The sequence below is a fragment of the Heterocephalus glaber genome, unplaced genomic scaffold, assembly GCF_053883595.1.
Source record: "Heterocephalus glaber isolate CG9 unplaced genomic scaffold, H.glaber_assembly_v1.0 deba00001606, whole genome shotgun sequence".
Classification (NCBI taxonomy): domain Eukaryota; kingdom Metazoa; phylum Chordata; class Mammalia; order Rodentia; family Bathyergidae; genus Heterocephalus; species Heterocephalus glaber.
The window spans coordinates 14,798,060-14,822,733 of NW_028258377.1; positions in this window are offsets into that span (position 1 = coordinate 14,798,060).

The window sequence follows — 24,674 nt, forward strand, 5'->3', positions numbered from 1 at the left end:
CTTGGCAAACCTGGATGTGAATGATCACAGCAGGAGTGATCCAAGCATTGATCATGAGAGTCTGTTGACCCAAAATCTGGTGCAGTTCCTGCATCCTCACCAGATTTTTAAACATTTTAAGAAATAGAAGACAAAAGATAAAGAAGGGGGAAAAAATTACATGGAGAGTAAAAAATAAGAGAGGAGTAATTAAGGGGAGAAAATTTGAAAGGGAGCAGAGAAAAAAGTAGAGAAATAAAAGAACAAGACATTAGAAGCAAAACTGAAGGACAAAGGAAGATTACCCAAGCCTCAGGAAGCTGGTGGAGACAGAAGGGAAGAAAAGAAGAAAAAACAAAAACAAAACAACAACAAAAAACAAACTACATATAATGTTCTCACTCAAAAAAAATTTTAATAACAACCAAATGAACAAAAATTTCAAAAGAAAAAAAGAAAAGAAATTTCACTGTTATTTCAAGCCTGTGGTTATCTTCCAGGGTCTACAGTTTTGTAGCCATGTCCAATTCAGGGCATGACTCTGCTCTCACTGACAGACAAAGGAGGCAGTCAGAGTCTCTCAACATATCCTAGCGAGAGATAATGAAGCCAACAATGAAAATAAGTGGTACAGGGGTAGGGATAATCAGAGGGGCAGGGGAAAGAAGGGAAAGGAAAAATGCTGAGAAATGGAAAAAATGGAAATAAAGTCTTTGTAAATAGGGAAGGGTGGAGGAGGTGAAGGGAGGGCTAGGAATGAGGAAAAAATAAGAACTAGGATGCATTATGTAAAGGTACAATTCCCAATGAGAAGTGTAATTGTGTTGTATACCTAAAATGTACCAATAAAAGAATTTAAGTAATAAAAAAATAAAATAAAGAAAAAATAAATAAAAAAGAAAACAAGTGGTACAAATAGGCCACGTGAAACCTACTGTTCTATATAACCAATATGCTCTAATAAAAAAAAATGGTATGGTTTGAATGTGTTCCTCAAATCTCATGTGTTGAAAACTTAATCCTCAAATTCACATGAACCCAAGGACCATCATGGTGGATAAAAGACACCCCAACCAAACTTTTCTAATGAAAATATGTACTTGAGCATAATGATAGCTAGCTGAGTGTCTCAGTAGCTGCACTGGAGGAATACAGGAAGCAGTCTTTGGGTTTACCCAATTGGTACAACAAATGACAAAGTGTGTGTACATATGTCAAAGTGTAAATGGCTGAATTTTACCCACATTATGCACTGTTACATTTTTGTGTATTTATAGTTTTTTATTACATGTTTTATTTTTATTTTTCTTGAAGCATTAGCACAATTCAGTTCAATATCACATGAAAATCTACTTTTACAACTTTGGGAGGAAGTTGGAAGTAAGTCATCAGGTGATTCAGCTACCAATGATGACTTGGATCATGAAAACCTAAGAAGTTAGCAAAATATGACAGAGAAGTACAGAATGAAGATTTTGATTCAGATGAGGAAGAAAACAGTAGAGTAAATAAATATTTGACTAGTTAAAATGTTACAAAATGGACATACATACCTGAGTGATCTGTTAGAACTAGGTCAGAAAATGTTATTAGGTTCTTTCCAGGGGTGAATCATATTGGATGGAATGTCAACATTGTGATTCAGTGTTGGAAACTGTTTGTAGCAGATAATATAACACAAAATGCTTTGAAATACACTAATAATGAAATACAAGTAAAACAGTCTATATGCATCAATAATAATACGCAAAAATATACTTGACATCTCACTATCTGAACTAAAAGCCTTCATAGCAGGGCTTTATCATTCTAACTGTAAGAATCTAAAGGATTTATGGGGAAGTGATGGATGTGGCACTGAGATTTTTAGACCAATAATGACATTCAAGAGATTTGTTTTGTTTTTCAAAATTGCCTACTTTTGACAACAAAAAGACCCACCAAGAAAAAAATCAGACAATTTAGCTGCTATTCACTCATTTTTTTAAAGCTTTGTTTTGAACTGTCAAGCAATTTATATACCATCTGGATACATGAGAATTCACAAAAAATTTGTATCATTTCATGATTGTTGAGAGTTTTGGCAATATATGCCAAAAAAACCTTCCAAATATGGTATAAAAATATATGCCCTGGTGAATGCTAAGACATTTTACACCTTGAATTTAGAAATTTATCCTGGAAATCAGCCACCAGGTCTTCATCTGTGTAGTAATAAACCATATGACATTGTGAACAGACTTGTTGCATCTATTTCAAAAAGTAACCCAAATGTCACATTTGACAATTGGTTCACAAGTTATCTATTTATGTTACATTTGCAAAAACAAAACAGAACAACAACAACAAAAACAGCTGACCAGCACAGGAACTATTCACAAGAACAAAATGGAGATTCCTGAAAAATGTTGCAAGTTCACAATAGAGAAATACATAATAATCTTTGAATTTCAGAAAGACATAACATTGACCCCCTATATGGTGAAGAAAAACAAAGTAGTATTGCTACTGTCAACATTACACCATGATGATAAGATTGATTGTGAAGTCAGGCATGATGGTACACACCTGTAATCCCAGTACTCAGGAGGCTGAGGCAGGAGGATCCTGTGAGTTCGAAGTCAGCTAGTGCTATATAGTGAGTTCAATGCTACCCTGGACTATGTAGTCAAATCTTGTCTCAAACAAACAAACAAACAAAATAAAGATTGGTAGTGAATTCTTAACACAAATGAAGCTAGAAATGGTGACAATTCACAACAAAATGAAATGTTGACAAGTTATGTGGCAGCTATGATGTTACTGAAAGCACAAAGAGGTGGCCAATGGTTGTGTTATACTGGATCTCAACATATCAGGCATAAATAGTTTCATAGTTTACAAAGAAAATAACAAGCACAAAATATCACTGAGAAATTTTCTTAGAGGATTGGGACTGGAATTGATAAATGATTGATTACAATAGAGGAAGAGTATTGTGTATCTGCCCAAAGATCTCCACAAAAGAATTCTGGTGCAGACTTGTGAACAGACAGGTCAAACATCACAAGAATCCCCTAAGAAAACAGGAAAACTAGCAAGATGTCAAGTATCACCTATCAAAGAAGACAGGAAAACAAAACACTTGTGCTATCAGTGTAAATGATGCTTATGTATGGAACATGCTGTTCACATGTATGAAAACTGCCTTAAGTGTGATAATTGAAGTAAGAATTACTTCTTTGGTAGAGTTTTATTTGTGTTCTCATTGTAGTTCATATAGGAATTTATTTCTGTTGTTATTTTTTAGAGCTAGTAAGCCAACTGTTGATATAGAAAATGTTGATGCTTATTCTAAACAGTATATATTTGATATTTTATTTTATTGATATTTCATTTTCCTGCTAGGTACACATTGTATAATATAATAGGAAGCTCCTGAACAAAAGAGGAAAACAAGAGAGGTGACATGTATGATCTGCCAAACAGAAAAAAAAAGCTAAGTATACATGCTGTCAGTGTGAGCAAGACGTGTGCATGGAACATGCTGTTGTCAGGTGTGGAGACTGCCTTAGGTGTGATAATTCAAGCAAAGATTATTTCTGTGGTAGAGTTTTGTGTGTATTTCATTATAGTTCACATAGGAATTTATTTCTGCTGGGGTTTTTTAGCTCTTATAAGCAAGTAAACAGTTGATATTAAAATGTTGATCTTTATTCTATTACATAGTAAAATTTTAATATTTTATTTTATTGATGTTTTATTTCCCTGTTAAGTACACGTTGCTTAATATCATAAAATGCATAAAATTAAAATTAATAATTTGTCAATGGAAATAATTCTAAAAAATATACTCGGGCATTATACACCCCCCCATAATGCTCCTTTAAATAAAATTTGTTGTGACGCCCTCTGAGTGGTATTTGGATTTCTGGAAGGTGACTCAGTCTAGAGGGCTCTGCCCACATGAGTGGATTAATCCATTTGTGATTAAGGGATGAATGGATTGTGGAGGGATGGCTTTGTTATGAAAGCAAGCTCTCCCTGGCCTGCTTGCTTTGTCTTGCCGTGTGATGTTCTGTCCTTCCCCCAAACCCTACAGAGTCCTCTTCAGCAAGAAGACCCTCATCACATGTGACTCTTCTATCTTTGGACTTCCTAACCTCCAAAATTATAATGAATAAACTTATAAAAATAAATCATTCAGTCTCACGTATTCAATTATAGCAACAGAATATGGACTAAGACATAACCTTAAGTCTATCCACTAGTTGAACAAAGACTTACTAAGTCTTACTTTATACTAAGTCTTCTCCATATCCTAAGGATGGAGCCATGAAGATGTCATCCAGCACCTGCCTTCACCTTGAGGCCTGTATTGCAGAGAAGGGAGAAAAAATGATTAAAAAAAAAAAAAAAGACAGCAAACAGAAAGACTAGGTAATGACAGACAATACTGAAGAGGAAAGGAAATCATATGGGTGGCCTGGTAGAACCGGAAGAATGCTTTGGGTAGAGAATGTCAGCTGGTCTTTGGAGGATATAACATGAAGGATGAGAAAGAAGCACTTCTCAATCTGAGGGAAGAGTCCTTTTAGAAGAAAAATAAGTGCAAAGGCCCTGAGGTAGGAATAAACAGGATTTTCAGAAAAGAAAACCGGTGTGATTGTTGAGTAATGAGCAAAGGAGGAGACTTATGATAAATGAGGTCAGAAAGGTGAGTGGAGGGGTCAGATTCAGCAAGGCCTGACTGGCCATGATGATTTTGTGATCAGTACCACAGAGAGTTTTATAGGAGGGAGTGACACAATCTGATACATATTTTCTTTTGTGGGGGGGGGGAATACTGGGAATTGACTCCAGGGTCTTCACACTGAGATACATCCCCAGCCATTTTATTATTCTTTATTTTGAGACAGGGTCTCTCTGTGTCACAAAGTTGCTGAAGCTGGGCTTGAACTTGTGATCATCCTGCATCAGCCTTCCAGAATACTGGGCCTACCAGCATGTGCCACCATGCCCAGTTTGAGTTATACTTTTAAGGTCATTTTTTCCATCAATTGAATGGCTAGATAAACTAAAGGCAGTCTGGTCACACAATAGAATACTATTCGGCCATGAAAAGGAGTAAAGTACTAACCCATGCTGCAAAATGAATGAACCATTAAAACATTATACTGAGTGGAAGAAGCCAGTCACAAAAGATTAAATATCATACAATTTAACTTATATAAGTTATTTAGAATACCTAAATTTGTAAAGATACAAAGTTGATTCATGGTCTAGGGAAAGGTGGGGCTGTTGAACACTAATGACTAAAGGATGTGGAGTTTCTTTAGAAAGTGATGAAAATATTCTAAATTTAGATTGTGCAGATAGCTGTACTACTCTGTGACTATACTCAAGGCCATTGAATAATACAATTTTTCACATTTGTTCATGTATTTTTCAGAGTTATTGAGGCATAATAAAAATTTTGTGTGTTGAAGGTGTACAACATGTTTGGTATATGTACTAATACATTTTGAAATTATTACCATAATCAAGTCAGCTCCATCACTTCATGTAGTTACATTGTGGATGGGGTTGCTGAAAGTATTTAAGACCTATTCTCTTAGCTAATTTCAAGTTTACATTATTGGTCACTATGGCCCCACATGTATATTAGTTTTCCAAAACTGATTCATCTTATAACCAAAAGTGTGTGCCCTCTGACCAACAACTTCCCATTGCCCCCTAACTCCAACCTCTGGTAATTTCCATTCTACTTCCTGTTTCTAGGATTATGGCTTTTTTTGGTTCCATATAGAAGTGAGATTAAACAGTATTGTATTTCTGTATCTGACGTGTTTCACTTAGTAGAATGGTCTCCTGAACTATATACTCGAAGTGGATAATTTATATGATAGGTGAGTTGTATCTCCATAAAGCGAATTGTTAAGAATAATAGAAGTCACTCAGGAGATGTCTGGTTGAACTTGTGTTCTGAATATGTTTAATGCATACATATTTTTAAGTAGATGCCACAAGATGGCCAGGTGATGACAAATGTAAAAGTCATCAATCCACAAAAAAAAAGAGAAATTCGAGAGAAAAGGACAAACACCAAATTTTGGAGATTTGTCCCATAAAACTAGCAGATTTACCCCCATAAAACACTAGAAAGAACTATTCATCAGTTACCAGGCACCTCTGCATGGGGAATGGCAGTGTGAGCTGAACTCAGGAGGCCTGGGTGCACATCCACAGGGGAGGATTTCCCCAAATTCTCTTCTCCACCAGACACAGCTGAGCAATCACCATCCATATGGCCACTGGTTCCTGTGCTCTGAATGTGCAATCAGAGGGACTTGGGACTGTTCTACAAGGCACAGCTGTGGGCAGAAGGACCATGCTCAACAGAAAGGGACAAGATCAAAGTCCACGTCCTCTTGGTGATGCCATTCCCCTTTTGTCCCTCCCCTGCTCATTCTGAGAAAGGCCAGAGCCAGCTTTGTCCCCGCATACCCACCCACTTCTATCCACCGTGGGAAATGATGGAAGGGTCTAAATCTGTTTTCTTTTCCTATAAGAAAATACCTGAGCCCAGGAAATTTGTAAAGAAAATAAATCTGTATCCTACAGTTCTGGAGCCTGGATTCCAGGTGCTGCATCTAGTAAGGGCCTTGGGAGAGACCCAGGGTGGTGTCAGGCTTCACATGGTGAGCAACACACATCAAGAGAGGAAGCCAAACTGGCTTTTATAAGAGATCCACTCTTTAGATAATCCACTAACCCACCAATCTACTAATCCATTGATCCACAAATGGATTAATTCATTCATTAGGGCAGAGATTTCATGAGTTAATCACCTCTTAAAGGTTGCACCTGGTCTCATCCTTTAATACCTCACAATGGTGATTAAATCTCCACGTGAATTCTGGTGGAGATGTTCAAACCATAACAAGTCTTCTTTGGAATTCAGTATGAGTAAGGTTTCTGTTGCAACAAGGCCGTGTAAAAATCTCCCAAGTCACACTGACTTATAACCACAATCATTTACTTTCATTCTCATGGGTTTGCAGGTTGCTGGGGTTCAGCTCCTCTTAGTGGGGTTCACTGAGATTCCACATCACAGGATGGGGTAAGGTCTTCATTGTGGGGCTCCCCATGTGGAGCCATGTGGGGCTACATGGACCGTGTTCTGCTTATAGAAAATAGGGGCCAAGATGACAAGCCAAATGACACCCACATAAGCACCATGAAGGCTCCACTGCAATCATATCTGTCAGCATTTCAAGGGCCAACACAAGTCACAGTTCAAGTGCAGCTTCACAGAGGCAAGGAAGTGCACTTGTCCCTGAGGGCAGTGTTAATTCAGATCTAAAATATCCCCCTAAAGCCTCATGTGTTTTAAAGGTGATTGGATCACGGGGGTGCTATACTCATCAGCAGATTTACCCACTAATGGATTTATAGCTGATGTCTCCTCCCTTCTCTCTCTGCTTCCTGGTTGCCATTGGTTAAGCACCTTTTCTCCCACCTTGCTTGTTTGCCATCCTGTTTCTAGCTAGGAGCCAGCTGCCACAGACGGAAGTCATGAGCAAAACTAACTTTGCCTCCTTTTAAATTGTGAGTATTAGGCATTTTGTCCCAGCCACAAGAATGTTACTAAGACAGTCATGGGGGGAATAGAACTGTATGCCACACAGCCAAAGAAAGACATATGGAGTTGACAATTGGGCTCTGCCAGTGAAACAGCCCCATCGGGTCACCTAGGCAAACTTGGTCTCAAGGTCCCTCCACGTTCTTAGAAATGAGTAAGAACTCCCAAGAGATTTTGTTTATGTGGGTTGTATCCAACAATACTTTTTACCAAAAACATCTTATAAATATTTACTAATTTGTCTTAGAGTAACAACAAAATGTATCGTGTTCATAAATAATATGTTTTATTGTAAATAACTTTCATCCAAAACAAGCAAAAATTTGGTGAAAAGAGTAGCCCTGATTTAAAATTTTCAAGTTTCTTAAAAGTTTGGCTTAACAGTAAAGCTGGATTCTCCTGTCTGCTTCTGCATTCAGTATGCTGTGATAAATAAGTTGTTAGGCTAACGTATGTAACGATCACAAAGATATGTGGCTAAAAAAAAGGAGGAGGATTCCAATGCCCTTTTCAAACAGTTCTTTGATATGAGAACAAAATGTGCAAGTAATGTTTTCTAAGCGTTAGTTGCAGTCCGGAACAGGAAACATATCATTGAACATTTTGTCTTCTATAGCATTAAATCCATCAGCCTATCTGGCTCTCTGAATGGGCTCCTCAGCAGTGACTGTACAGTTGTCCATTCTCTGTGCTGTAAATGGGTCTTTTACCAATACAGGATTTTGTGTTGATTCACTGAATCGTACAGATCTTCCAAGCTGCTGACACACTTTGTTATATAATCTACAAATAAGCCATTCATCATTATCACTACTGACCTCACCAGGAAAGGTACCTCACCTAGGGAGTAGCCCAGTGGTACCTAGCATTCATGAGGACCTGGGTTCAATCCCCAGAACCCCAAGGTAAAAATAAAAAAAGGTAACAAGCTCACCATGATAGACAGTTTCCAAAATTTTTTTTATTTTAAATCTGAAATTTTATCTTTGGAAAAATACTGTCAATTATTTTCTTAGGTGACAGGTTCACGTCATTCATTTTAAGATAATGTCTGCCAAATATCTATGTCTGAATAACCATAGTTTGCCTGACAGTTACTCTTAGAGAATAAAAAAAAAGGAACTATAATCCTAGCATTCAGGAGACTGGAGCAGGAAGATCGCTGCAAGTTCAAGGCCAGCCTGAACTAGATAGAGAGACCTTGTCTCAAAATAAAAACAACTAGCGCCCCCCCAAAATGTAGTCAACTCATCTTGCAACTCCATCTTCAAAGGTTTTTCCTTGAGGGAGCCATCAAGACTGCCTATGGCGATACTGTTTACACACACTCCCCACTGCCGCACAGAGCACAAAAAGGGCATATACACAAGGTCATGTTTGGTAAGATCAGTGTTCTTTCTGCTCCACAAAGGACACTGTTAAGTGAAACTGGCACTTTATTTTTATTACAAGCATGTGGAAGTAAAGCATCTAAAACATTAGGGCAGTGTAGGCCTCTGCCTTGACTTGCCTAATAGTTTTACCCATTGTATTATTCCAGGTTTGCCACAGAAACTCTGTGTGTGTGTGTGTGTGTGTGTGTGTGTGTGTGTGTGTGTGTGTGTGTACATTATATAAAGTGGTTTCTTGTAAGGAACTGGCTCACATGTCTGTGACAAGTCTAAAATCTGTAGGGCCAGCCAGCAGGCTGGAGATCTGGGGACAGACACTGCAGTTCCATTGTGAAGGCAGTGTGCCACAGAAGCAGAAAAAGCTGCTACTACACAGGGAGACAAAGGTGGTCCTCTGAAGAATTCTCTTTCTTGCCTGGGGAGGCTCAGATTTTTATTCTCTTTTAGCCTTCAACTGATTGGGTAAGGCCCACCCCCACTAGGGAGAACAATTTGCTTTGTGCAAAGTCCACTGATTTAGGCTTGGTAGTGGGCAGGATAACAATCTTCAGACACCAAATCCACAGCAGATGGAACCCTTTACAAAAATCCAGAAACCAGCAAAGAGGCTATTGCATCCCCAGCAAGCACAAAATCAGGCACGAGGAAACCCTTAGAAATCTCCAAGCCACTCATCTGGTAGAGTCTCTCTCCCAGTTTATGGCCACATGGTAGAGAGAAAATGCTCAGCTCTTAGATTCTTCCTGGAAAGAGAAAGGGAAGATTGTACCGTATACCCAATATCTGGCTTTTTGGGGAGTGGTGTAGGGGATTGTTCTCTCTTGGCTGAATCCTGACAGGAAAGGCTGCCATAAACAAAATCCAGGTCTGGCACAGTCACTCACCGTTCACCTTAGTCCCTCCACCCAGCTCCCTGCAGAATGAGCAGTTCTCAATTCCAGTTTCTCCCTGGAGACAGAATTTGAGTAGGTGTCCAGCATTCTCCTTTTTGGAGCAGCTCTTCAGGACACTGGCCCATGTCTCACCTGTCTTGGAGTTTACAGGACCTGATGTATTTGAGGTGCCTGGGAAACTCTAGGGACAGAAATGATCCAAGCAGCTTGCTGCTGCTCCAGAGGGTCATCGGTGCTTCAAACCCAACCACTACATCTTGCTGGCGTCTCTCTTGGGGGTTGGGAAAAATAGAAAAATGGAGCATGTATCCAACGTGACAGGGTTTTGGGGAGCTGCTCACAGGACCAGTCTTACTCTACTTGACAGAGCACACTCACTGACAGTACATGACATACTTATAACCTGCCATGTTCTGAGAACAAAATCATGCTGAGGCTTAGGGAAAATCCATGGAACCTGTGGTTAGACACCACAGATAGACACCAGAGGGAGCAAGAGATTTATAAATGTCTGGAAAAAGAAAAGAGAAAATATCTCCAATTGGGAGTTTGCATGCACAAGTTCAAAGAAGATATATCCAGGAAAAGTCTCAGAGCCTGCAGAAATTCTGGCTTTTTCTTTATAAAGCCAGTCATTAAATAATAGAATAGCTGTCAATTTCTTTAAGTGCATGGATCTCAACACAAATTTGTAAGACACACAAAGAAACAGAGAAGCTAGGAGTGATAGCACAGGCCTGTAATCCCAGCACTCTGGGAGGCTGAGGCAGGAGGAATGAAAATCATAGCCCAGCCTGAGAAACTTAGTGACTGAGCAACTTGGTGACTTAGTGGCACCATGTCTAAATAATAATAATAATAATAATAATAATAATAATAATAGGCTGGGGATGTAGCTCAGTGAGGTTATAAGTTTCTGTGTTCAATCCCCAGTACTAAAAACAAAAGAAAGGAAGAAAAGAAGAAAGAAAGAATTATAGACAGGGGAACAAACCCAAAGAAAAGAACAAAGTAAATCTTCTGAGAGCAATCCTAAAGAAACAAAGGTATAGAAATTGCTTGACAAAGAATTCAAACTAATCGTTAAAAAAATGCTCAGTAACCTCAGAAAACAATACAATGAACAAAATAAGAATAGCAATAAAGGTATAGAAATGTACAAAAAGAAAAGAAAGCTACAGAATACAATAACTGACATAAAAAATTCACCAGAGGGTTCAAAATCAGAATTAATCAAGCAAACAGAAGAATTGGTAAACTCCAAGACAGATCATGTGAAATTATCCAGGTAGTGGAGCAAAAAGAAAAATGGATGAAAAAGTGAAGACAAGTGAAGGTGGTTATAGGAAGCCATCATGTGGGCCAACACACACATTATAAAAGGAGGAGAAGGAAGAAAAAGTGAAGGGGATAAGGAAGAAAAAGAGGAGATTGAACAGGAAGAGGAGAACAAAAAGAAGGAAGGGAAAGAGAAAGGGACAAAAACTTTAGCCAAAGAAATAATGATTGAAAGCTTTCCAAATTTGAGGAAATAAATGGACAGCATATTCAAAGAGCCACAGTGGACACCAAATGAAGGGCCCAAAGAATTTTGTCACCCAGATACATTATAATGAAATAACCAAAAGTCAGTGCCAAAGAGAATATTAAAAGCAGCAAAAGAAATGTAATTTGTGACATGCAGAAGATAAGACTATCAGCCAGCCACACATGGTAACACATGCCTGTAATCCCAACACTTTGGAACAATGAGGCAGGAGGATCACAAATTTCATCTCTGCCTTAGCAATAGCCTGTCTCAAAATTTCAAAAAAACAATGTTAAAATAGGTCTGAGGATTTGGCTTAGTTCAATGCCCCTGGGTCCAATCTTTAGTACTGGCAAAAGCAACACCAAGAAATGGAGTGGCCTGTCGGACCTATACAAGACATTCATATTCCATGAGACAGCAGCAGAATACAGTCTTCTTAAGCACACACAGAACAGTCTCCAGGATAGATCACATGCTAGACCACAAGTCTTAACAATTGAAGAAGATTGAGACCATGCCAAATATCCTCTCCAGCTACATTGAAGCGATACTACAAATCAACAGCAAAATTCCGCTGCCTGCCTTGCAAACTCAAGGATGCGAATTTGATCTCCGGTACCAAAAAAAAAAAAAAAGTCAACAGCAGAAGGAAAGCTAGAAATAAACAAAAATTAGCAACACTCTTGAGAAGCCTATAGGTCAAAGAAGAATCCTAAGAGAAATCAGAAAATATCTTGAGATAAGTGAAAATAAAAATACAATGAACCAAAACACATAGGATATAGAAAGAACAGTAGTAAGAGAGACATTTACAGCAAATAGTCACATTAAAAAAGAAAAAAAATTCTCCAATAAACAACCTAACTTTACACCCGAAAGAAAAAAAAAAACAACAAGCTATGTCAAAGTTAACAGAAGAAAGGAAATAAGATTACAGCAAAAAGAAATAAAGTAGAGAAGGAAAACAATAGAAAAAAATCAATGAAACTAAAAGACAAGATTGTAATAAATTCAATCAGAAATGAAAGAGGAGACATTACCACTGATGCAAAAGAAATAAAAAGTGTTCAAAGATACTACCATAACAATTATACATCAAAAAATGAAATAACCTAGAAGAAATGGACAAATTCCTAGGAGCATACAGCTGACCAAGACTGAACCATGAGGAAGTAGAAAATCTGGGCAAACTCATAACTAGAAAAGAAATAGAATCAGTAATTTAAAACCTCTCACAAAGAAAAGTCAGGAACCAGATGGCTTCACTAGAAAATTTTAAGAAATATTTAAATAAGAATTAACAGCTGTCAATTCTTAAATATTTCCAAAAACTGAAGAAAAGGGTATACTTTCACATTCATTTTACAAGACCAACATTGCCTTCATACCAAAGCCAGACAAACACATGAGAAAACTATAAGCCGATAGCCCTGATGAACAGAGATCCAAAAATCTTCCACAAAATACTATCAAACTGAATTCATCAGCAAATTTAAAAAAATGTTATTCCGTGACCAAGTTGACCAAGTGAAATTTATTCCTAGGATGCAAATATAGTTCAGCATATGCAAATCAACACGATACAACAGAATGAAAAACATGCAAGAAAAAAAGCATTTGACAAATTTCAATCTGCTTTGATGACAAAATTTTAAAAGCACTGAACACATTAGAAATACAAGGGAATTACTTCTTTGTATGAGAGGTCATTTATGAAAAGCCAACAACTAATATCATACTCAAAAGTGAAAAACTGGAAGTTTTTCTTCTATGATTAGCAATAAGGCAAGAATATCCACACTCACCACATCTCATCAATAAAAAGAATTCAAATTGGAAAGGAGGAAATAAAACTATCTTGGTTTACAAATGACATTATTGTATAAGAAGAAAACTCTCAAGTACACACACAGACACACACACAACTGTTAGAACTAATGAACGAGTTGAGCAAAGTTTCAGGCTACAAATCACACTGCTAAATAGTTGAGTCTCTAACTAACAATCCAAAAAGGAAATTAAGAAATTAACAATCCAAAAAGGAAATTAAGAAATTAAGGAAACAATATCACTGCATCAAAAAAGAATAAAACACATAGGAATAAACTTAACCAAAGAAATGAAAGACTTTGAACACTGAAAACTACAAAACTTTGCTGAAATAAATTGAACAAAACAAATGGAAAGACATTCTGTATTTAGGGATTCGAAGACTTCATATTGTTAAATGTCCATACTACCCAAAGTAACCTACAGATCTGATGAATCTTAACAAAATTCCACCCAAAGGCATTTTTTGCAGAAATAGGAAAACATTCTAAAACTTATATGGAATCACAAAAGACTCTAAATAGGCAAAACAATCTCAAGGAAGAAAAGTAGGAGGCCTCTTACTTCCTGACCTCAAAACATATTACAAAAGTACAGCAAGTGAAACAGAATGGCAGTGTCATGACAGACTATAGATGAATGGAATAGAGTGAGAGAACATAGAAATAAAGAGAGAAATATGGAGAGAACATATAAATAAACCCAAACATATTGAGCCAGTTGATTTCAGCCAAGACTACACAACAAGAAAAGGATCATGTGACAGGTAGGATTAACTGCCAACTGAATTGAGAGTCCTGGAAGGTGATTGGATCATAGAGGTTCTTCGCACATCAGGATTAACCCACTCAGTTTACCACCGAATGTGATGTTAGGGGTGGAGTCCAGTTGGAGAGGAGTCACTGGGAACATGCCTTGGCGGACACATCCCTCGCCAGTGCTCTTCCCCTGTGCTCTGCTTCCTGGATGTCGCAAAGTCAGAGGCTATGCTGCACCACCCCTCCTGCCATGATGTTCCTATCTTGGAGCCAACCAACCATGGACTAAAACCTCTGAAACTTTGAGCCAATTTAATAAACATCTCCTCCTTTAAATTGAGGGTGTCAAGTAGTTTGGCCACACCAATATGAAAACTAATACAAATAGTCTCTTTCAAAAAATGGTGCTAGAAAAATCAAATATCCAAAGGAAAGGAATGAAATTGGACCTTTATCTCACCTTATCTGCCCTTTCTGGGGATATAGCATAAATAATTGAAAGCCAGATTGTGAAGAGACACCTGCTCTCCCTTGTTCTTTGGGCATTTTTCACAATAGCCAGCCTAAATGTCTATCAATTGGTAAATACAGAGAGAAAATAAGATATAAACACAAAATGACCTGTCATGTGCTACAACATGGATAACCTTAGGAATTTTTTGCTTATTGAAAATAAGTTCATCACACTGCATGATTCCACTTACCTGAGTTGTCTGACACAGGCCAAACTGGCAGAAGGAGAGAGTTGTTCGAATGGTGGGTGCAAGGGCTTGGAGTGTGGGAAATGAAAGTTGCTCCTTTATAGATGTAATTTCATTTATGCAAGATTAAAAAGCTCTGGAGATATGTTCTACAGCAGTGTGCATCTAGTTGGCGATTCTGTGGTGTACACTCAAAAATTTGTTGAGAGGGTAGATTTCATTTGTATCATTTTTTTACCACATTAAAAAAATGCACACAGTTTTAAATTTTAATCTCATCCAAAACCTACACAAAATAATATTTGACCAAATGCCTGGGCATCCAGCCAAGATCATATATAAAATTAACATGCCCCATTGATTTTGCATAGTCGATACAAACGTCAACACAGTGAAAAGGTCAAATGATAATCTTAGCATTATGACAATGGCTTTGACCTTGTCCACCCTCTGAAAGGGTCTTGGTGACTCTTAGGGGGTCACAGTCCACACTTTGAGACATTTGCTTATAGTGAAACCCAGCATTCATCTCCCCAACACAGAGCCACATCCCACTCCTTAGCAAGCTTCCTCTATAAGAACAGTCACTAAGAATGTGCAGACCCAGGAGGAAAGCCTAGTCTGTAAAGTAAACAAAAAAGTAAATAAATAAAAAGGAGAAGAAGAAAATGAGGGGAGGGCAGGGAGAATAGGAGGAGAGATAGAGGGAGAAGAAATTAAGTGAAGAAGTAAAGAAATTCATAAGAAATACAATGCAAGGAGAGGGGAGTATAAAATACATGAAAATCTAACATTTAACATTCCAGGATGAGTGAAAGATACTGTATTCATGAAATACAGAAACTATATAATAAAGATAGAAATTTAAGGGAAAAACTGTGAAATTAAAAATATGATGGAAGAACTATTTAAAATTCAATTAAAGGGTTGTAGGATAAATTTGAATATATCCTTTAGCAGACAGAATGGAAAGAAACATGAGCCAAAAATGGAAGCAAACTATATGAAAAATTAGAGAATTGATCTAAAAAGTCCAACCTCCAAATAACAGTAAATCCAGAAAAGAGGAGAAAATAGAGAAAGAACATTATTAAAGAGATTATTCAAATTTCCCATATTAGAGGAAATGAGGGTCCATATTCCATACTGAAAAGTTTCACCAGTGAAATGAAGGAAGGAGGAGGAGGAGGAGGAGGAGGAGAAGAAGAAGAAGAAGAAGAAGAAGAAGAGGAAGAAGAAAAGAAGAAGAGAGAAGGAGGAGGAGGAGGACGAGGAGGGAAAAAAGAATCATACCAAAATTGAGAAATTTTAAGAAAGCAGAGCTTCTAAGGCTATAGATCTCATTAAAATGATTTTTTAAATGTAGTTAGGGGTGTAGCTCAGTGGTATAGCCCTTCCTGGCATGCGCAAGGCCCAAGATTCAATTTCCAACACCATTAAATAAATAAGGAAATAAACAAAACTTTTTAAAAACAAAATACAAAATCTGAAAAGCACCAGGCTGCTAACCAGCATTAGAAACCATAAGTCAATGGACAGGAGCCTTCAAATCTTGAAGGCAAAACAATTTTATTTTAAATATACTTCAAATAGTGAAGACATAACAGAAAGTTTAAGAAATAATACAACTCAGCATGTTGCACCTTAGGAGAGAAAACATTACCAAGACAGTGGAAACACTCTCAGTATCCTTTCCCCTGTCACATACCTTCCCCCTCCTCCCCAAAGCAGACTGTTGTCACTGTACCCCATGGTAGTGGTCATGTTTGGGGAGTCTCTGGTACCTCAGATTTCTTTACATTTTGCTACCTATTTATATAATCTTACCCAATATTATCCATTTGGATGTTAGATCTGCATAAAGAGCTGTACATGTATGTAATGTATATAAAATGTGCATACTATGTATAATCCATGTAAACTTCCCTCTCACATTTTATTGGTAAGATTTATCCATAGTAATAAATATTGGCTGAGTTTCTTATCACCATTGTATGGTAATCATGAATATATTTAATTGGATAGTTGGAGTCCATAAAAATATCATTGTTTGTTCATTGTATCTTATTTGTGGATATGAAGTTGTTTTCAATCTTTTGATATTTAAAAACATGGACAGGATGTGAACTTCAATGTTTCTACTGAGGCACCAGGGAATGATGGGCATCAATAGCAAAGCAAGGGCCACGCACAGACTCTCCAATGGGAAGACCAGTTCCCTTGATTCCTTTGCCACTAGAAGAACACAAAAAGTAAAAACATTTGATTTCTTGCAGCATGGCAGTCCTGTACAGGATTTGGGGTTGTTTGTTTCACTACTTACCTCAACTTTTATAATACTATTTTCTAAACTTATATCTGAGTGCAAATTCGGGTGGTAAGACTCTAGTGTCAGAGATTGCGGCCTTAAAAATCAGCTTTACTGTCTTCTTGCTATGTGGATTTCAATATATGATGCAACCTCTTTGAGTCTTGGCTTTTTTTTTTTTTTCATCTTCAAAAATTAGCAAAAACAACACCTCTAACACAGGGTTGCTGTTAAACGTTAATGAAATGGTTTATGTAACACAAGTGTTAGACAGGCTGGTATGTACTGAGTCTTCAATGAATGTTAACAACTAGGATGGGAATGATGGAGACGATAATGGTGATGTTTGAGGAAATCTATTTGGTAGCCACCCAAAAGAATGTACTTTTGCAAGCAAAGAGACTCCCAACTATTTGGCAAGTTTTGAAGCTGAAATCCAGGCCTCGGGACCAGATAAGTGGGAGCCATGGCCAGAAATGTCATTCAATTCAAAGAAATAGGGAGCCCTCCTAAGGGTTGTTCCTTAGAACATACTAGGTAGAAATCCAGCCAGGCAGGAAACTGAATCCACAGATGGGGGATCTTGAAGGCAGAGAGTAGAAGACAGTGGTAGGAACATAGGTATCTCTCCTTGCTTCCTTTCTGTCAGAAAGGATGTTTCTCAAATTAAAATGATGAAAAGCCAAAGGCTCCTTGTTGTCATTGTGACCTGGAAGAGTCTTTCTATTTTTGTTCCTGGCCCTTCCCATCTCTCTCTGCTTCCTGGCTGTTGTGATATGAACAGCTTTCCCTTTCTTTGAAGTCAGCTGCTCATGGACTAAAACTGTGAGCCAAAACCTCTTCTGCTTTAAATTGTGAGTGTGAGGTATTTTGTCCCAGCAATGGAAACTAACTAAGACAAAGTGGGTGGGAGAAGAGTGGGCAAAGGCCTTAAACCTTTTAAATCAACCCAATCAGTCAGTACCTAACTGGAACTCCACCTACCGGCGCCCTGCTTCTCTCCACTGGACAAATGGGATAACTTCCTTTTAGGACTCCTCTACAGTAGACCACCCCCCTTACCCACAGAGGATGCACTCTGATAACCACAGGGGATGCCTGAAACCACATGTAGTACCAAGTCCTCTATATCCTGTTTACTCCCATAAACAAACACTTGTGATAAAGTATAAATTCTAAATTAGGCACAGTAAGAGATTAACACCAATAACAGAACAGTGAGAGATTTGTTTCATTATGCATTCAGGATGGTGCTCCATTTAAAACTTATGTATCTTTTGTTTTTGGAATTTTCTATGTAATATTTTGGGACCATGCTTGCCTGCAGGTTATCTAAAACCACAGAAATAGATACTGTAGACTCCCATATCATGTAGGCACATTTGGGGCATGGTGCTACAGACAGACTCCAGGGTGCATTGAACTACATCCCCAACCCTTCTTTAATTTTGTTTTGAGACAAAGTCTTACTAAATTTCCTGGGTTGACCTTGAATATTGAATCCCCTGCCTCAGTCTCCAGAGTAGCTGGGATTACAGTCATGAACCACTACACCTAAATAATTAAGACACTTTTTTTTTCTGCATTACTGGAGATTGAACCCAGGGCCTTTATAAATTGTTAAGTTGCCCAGGCTAGGCCCAAACTAATGATCCTCCTGCCTTGGCCTTTCCATAGCTGGGATTACAGGTGTGTGCCACCAGCTCCAGCTGAGCCACTTTTGAAAGTACCACCTAAGGAATCAGGTAGATTCCTCTGTCACACTGAATAGCCTACTTGGGCAGCCACAACCAGTCAAAAAGTTCAAGCTATGCTTTTTCTTTATAAACCAGCCATTATCATTTTCCTGAAGACAAAAATCCAAAAAGAAACCCAAAAACCTTCTTATGGGCACAGAAAATAACAAGAAGGGACATACATACTGTCAGGACATCCTCCATCCTTCGAGCATCTAACCAAACCAGAAGTAAGTCTGATAAAGGCACTTGGCCAACTGCAATTAGGCAAGAACCAAATTAACAGTTTGCAGCAGCAATTAAACAAGTGTTTTTAATATGAAGAACACAACAGGCTTGTAACCTTTTCTGAGTCCCGTGGGACACACTGGCTCTGCATTTGAGGTTTCCAGGTTATGTTACTTCTGCTTTGTTAGAAGTTGTTCTCTCTTGTCACATAAAATCAGGACAAATGAGACACAGAGACATCAAACTGAGGGGCTTGGCCCATGGGTTCAAGTCTGTCTCTTTCCATCTCCTCAGAAGACAATATTGCCACCTTTTCCTGGGTGATTACTAGGGAAAGTATTCTGCCTGACATTCCCCATAGACTCCATGAAGGACTCCATTTTCCAAAATCCATGCAGGCCTGGGAGATTTCTGGGAGCTGTCTCAAAGGAAGAGATATTTATCATCCATTACTCCATAATGCCAGTCCCAGACAGACACTCACGCCCCCAGCACATTTTAACATGCTTGCCCCCCCTTACTTCCACAGAGATGCCTGATTTTTCCAACAACATCAAGAAAACTTAACTTCGTCTAACCCCCAATTATAATGGCGTGGGTTGAGCCGCTCCCAAGAAAGAGCATTAGAGTTGAATTCTTTAATTGATTGTAACTTGTATCTCGTTGAGACCACTGTGATCGTTAACTGGGTGGACTTGAGTAAGAAACACCCGACCACTTTGATTAGCATAGTTCTGGCTGTGGGTGAAGGGAGTTACTGAGAACAGAAGACCCTCCCTGCATGTGAGGGGCTTGGAACCTGAATGGAATAAAAGAGGGAAAGAAGAAGGAAGGTTTGTTTCTGTTTCTCTGGAGGAGCTTCAGTCCACCTTCACCCAGACATCGAGTGCAGACCTTTCAGCCTCCATCACAGACCCTTTGGCCTCCTGATATGGACTTACACAGGACTCTACCGCGAGCTCCAGGCCTTCGACTGGATCCTTCAAGTCTCCACACAGACTTTTGCACTCTTCCACACCTGACTCTGTGAGCAGCCATTGTAAGCCTACCTTGTGAATCCTTATATATTTATATATCTTACATTAAATCTGTTTCTCTAATGAATACCGACTGATACAGCCATATAATAATAAACTAATGAGAATAAGTCACCATTTATTAGCAATCTGTGCAGGCTACACACAACTCTTTAGAACTGCAAAATAGTCTTGGAACATTGCATATTATTACACCCCATTTACAGATCAGAAAATAAAGACTCATGGGGTGTCCTGGTCAGCCCAGTGTTTCACTGCTATTTGATCTGGGCACCAGATTTACATGAACATGTGCAGATTCTATGACCTGACTATGACAGTGCAGTGCTCGTCGCTTTTTTCCTAGCTGATGATGCATGCTGGAAGAAAGTGTTGGAGCTCCAAGCTCTTGGAATGGTGGTGGGTGTGGCCCTTCCCTCTCTGGGGTTCAGGCCCTGGGTCTTTGCATTAGGGTGGGCCCCAGTCCAGTGTCTGGTACTTTATAGAAGATAACCAGGTGAAGGCACAGGCATAGGTGGGCAGGACGTCCTGTGACAATGAAAGCAGAGATCAGACTTATGTAACTGCAAGCCAAGGAATGCCAAAGATGGCCACAAGTCACCAGCTGCGGAACAACGTGGGGGAGACTCCCCTATAGATTTCGGAAGGAGCATGGCCAACACTTTGATTTCAGACTTCTGGTCTCCCAAAGTTCAGTGCAGTAAGTTTCTGTTACTTAAGCCACACAATTTGTGGTACAATAGTTTGTTATAGTAGCCCTAGGAAACACACACACACACACACACACACACACACCAATTTTGTTTTATTGTGATTTTTCTATTTACTCCATTCCTTCTACATTTTTACAACTAGAATACATCAGTGAGTTATTTATAGCTGATTATTTAAAACTTCAAATTACAACTGTTTAGGAGCCTTCAAGGAAGCAGAACCAATAGGATCTAAGTCCGACTGCATATATATACAGAGAGATTTTTTTTATATGAATTGGCTCATGAGATTTTATGGAAGCTGAGGAGCCTCATGGTTGTCCATCTGCAAACTGAAAAATTAAAGAAACTGGTGGAATAATTCAGTCCAAGGCCAAGGGCCTGAGAGCTTGGAAAGGAGATAAGAGGGCAGGTGGCCAGTTCAAGGTCTGAGAAGCAGGAGGTCACTGTCCTGGTACCGTAATGACGGTGGTCTCAGATCAAGGAGAGAGGAAACTCATTCTTTCTCCACCTTGCTGTTCTACTAAACTTGGGGCCAGATCAAATTGCTTGGGGTTGTTAGTTTTCAAGAGGTGCACAACTTATTACCACATACTTAGCAGCTGAACACAACACACACTGATTACTATCTCAGTTTCTGTGACTAGCAGTCTGGGTGGGGCTTATCAGAGTCCTTTCCTTCAGAGCACCTTGCTAGGCTGCCATGGAGGTGTCTACCAGGGACACGGACCTCTCAGGACTTTGCTGCAGCTGGATCCACTTAGGTTTCTGAGCGGGCAGTGAGCTGAGGCCCTCCTCAGTGTCTGGCCCTGTGGGTATCTGCATGACAGTGGGCTTCCTCACAGCATTCAGGCAAGAACCCAAGAGGGCCTGGAGGCAACAGAAGCCATGGTCTTTTGCAGTTGAAGCTTGGAAATGAAATTTTTGCTGAATTCTGTTGGTTGGAAACAAATCACTAAGGTCTAGTCCACACTCAATGAGAAGAGATTACACAAGGTGTAAATAGCAGGACAGAGTAGTCAACAGGATCAACTTAGAAGGCTGCCTGGCAGCTGGACAACTGAGAAGCAGCTGACCTCATCCATGAGCTCATCCAGCAGGAAAAAAGGGGAAAGTGTGTGTGTGTGTGTGTGTGTGTGTGTGTGTGTGTGTGTGTGTAAGCAAGAGACCACATATGCAATGGTGATCCAATAAGACTATAATGGGGCTGAAAACTACTAATGCTTAGTGACACTGAAGCTATCATGACCAGGCAGTGCATGGCATCAGTCACATGTGGAGGGATGCCTATATAAACAAACTTTCTATGCCACTAGTCAAGCAAATGTATAGCATATCAAGTACATAATCCTGGATAATGACAATAAAAGATTATATTATTGATTTATGTGCTTCTTATACTATGCTTTCTATAATTAGTTTGGAGTGGCTTCCTTCTGCCCATTTTATTTTTAAAGTTGACTGTAAACCAATATGCCACATGACATTGATAGCAGGCCTTGACATTTCCTGTCTACCCTGACTTTAGCAACATTTTATCTTGTGCTTAATTTAACCCCATGTTGTTTTGTGCATCACAATCCCAGAGCATAGAGAATCGGCTAACATTGCCAGTAAGAGGCCATATAGCCTAGGTGTATAATAGACTGGATCATCTAGCTCAGGGATGGCAAACCTACGGCACACATGTTATTTGTTTTTCTTTTAAGACAAAAGATGTTGATGTATGAGTTTTTTCTAAACTAAAACCTCAGTATTCAGATTTAATTGAGGTGATGGAACTTTGCGACATTGTGGATTTTGGTTGCAGTTTGGACACTCATCTCTGAAAGGCTCTCCATCATTGATCTAGCTCAAGTAACTATACTATGCTGTTTGCACAATAACAAAATCACCTAAGGAAGCATTTCTCTGAATGTATCACTACTGTTAAGTGATGTATATCTCTGTGTATAACATTATTTTTTAAATAATTTAGTTTGAAGGAATTGCCAGTCATTAGCCTGGATCTCAAGGGAAGAATTGTCAGTAGGAACTGACAGTTGACAGGAGATGGTCAAAACTATATTTTAGGATATTATACCCCAAATATTGATTTGAACAGATTGCTCTTCTAGATCAGATTGCAAAGGAGTAACAATGCCAGGAATTGAGGGTAAGTGGGTGAAAGCTGAGATGCAAGACGAATGGGGGCAGGGAGGAGAGCCCAGCAAGCCGGAGCTGGAAATTCCTTCCAGACTTAATAATCCTGGGCATCATTAGGAACCAAAGCAAGACTTCAGAACATATGTTTTGTGTTGACAGAAGACCCTTAATTAAAACAGCCCCAGTGAAGAACAGCCTGATTAAAGAAAAGTGGTGCTTAAAGAACAATTTGGGTGCTGATTGACATGGGCTAGCAGGGAGTGGGTAATCCCTTCTCCATTCTACAGTCCTCTGGATGATGGGGAACGTGCATCAGCTGAGTGCTCCCTGTACATCAGGCAGTATGCTGGGCCACTGCACAGCCCTGGCCTCACTAGCACCACAGATCTATTTCATTTCCATTGAGGAGATGAGAGAACTAAGCTGGCGAGTTGAGGTGATTTGCTGGCGGTCCATGAGCTAGCGGGATATTGCCATAAATTCCGTGGGGCTCCTTTGTGTAGCTTTCACTTGTGCATGATTCTGCTCATTCTAATGAATCTGAATGTCTTGTCAGTTATAAAAACCATATGCCTCCCCTACACATACTTTCCTGGGAAACCAGTGGTTTTAGATATGCTCAGTGTTGCTCAAGGGCATGGCCAGTTTCATATCCACATGCCATTTTTGGACTAGAAAAGCCTGGGACAAGATGGAGACGCCCTATGAAGTTGTCTGTCTGCATTTCCAGGAAGTCCCAGAGATGTCGATACTGGGGTTGAGAACTGGGAACACCTATTCCCTGAGACAGCTGAAATCATTTTGGGGTTTGACAAAATGAACCACATCCTGAGAAAATTAGACCTTTTTTGAGGAAATGAGGTTGTCTTGGGAAACAAATTCACTTTAATGTCAGTTTGGGATGGAGGTTTTAGAGGAAGGTCAGAAAACTGGTTCTTCATAGGACACTGCTATGGCTCCACTTTTTTGTCCCCCAATGCATACACATACTCAGAAATCTGTGCCCCAAATAGACACCAAACTCCCTCCAGCTACCATGGAGGCTGGCTTCCCTGTGAGCTTCTAGAGTCAAGAGGCTAAGGGGAAAGAACCCAAGCGTTAATGGCTTTCTGTGAACGCCCTCAGAACTCCTTGTTCATAACCCCAGCTAACATTGAGTACTAGTAAGAGCTCTGCATTCGAGCTGTATTGTATCATTTAATCCTCAGGAGAGTTCTATGAGGTGATACTGTTATTAGCCCCACTTAAACACTACCCTTTACTGGCTTTTTAATGAGAGAGACAATTTTTAACTTCAGTGAAATAAGAATTTATTGTCCTACATGATTAACTTTCATAGGTGAAATATAAACCAGGCTTAGCATTTGACTGAGAGACCCATCTGGCTGTCATTTGCTCCCATGGATATGCATGGATATGGGAACTGTCTGTCTTCCTAGAAATTTCCTCTCTCTCACAGCTAGCTTGACAGTCTCCCTATCAATACTCTGTGGCCCTTCCACTCGACCCTGGCTATAGCTGATGGACTTTTTACAGTGGGCATCTGACCCAGCTGGACCAGTCCCTGGATTTGGCCTTGGGATCTGAGAACATTCAAGTTGGTTACCCTCTGGTGGCTGAAGCAGTGGCAGTGAGAAACTCAGATCATGTCACCATGTATCATACCTCAGGAGAGACAGACTTATGGAAAACTGGTTATGGCAAAAAGCCAAGAAATGAGGTAGAAATATTCCAGAACATTCTGTGTCCTGGTTCAGGTTGTTACTGAGCCCTTCTTGAGGTCTGGTTCTTCAGATTCAT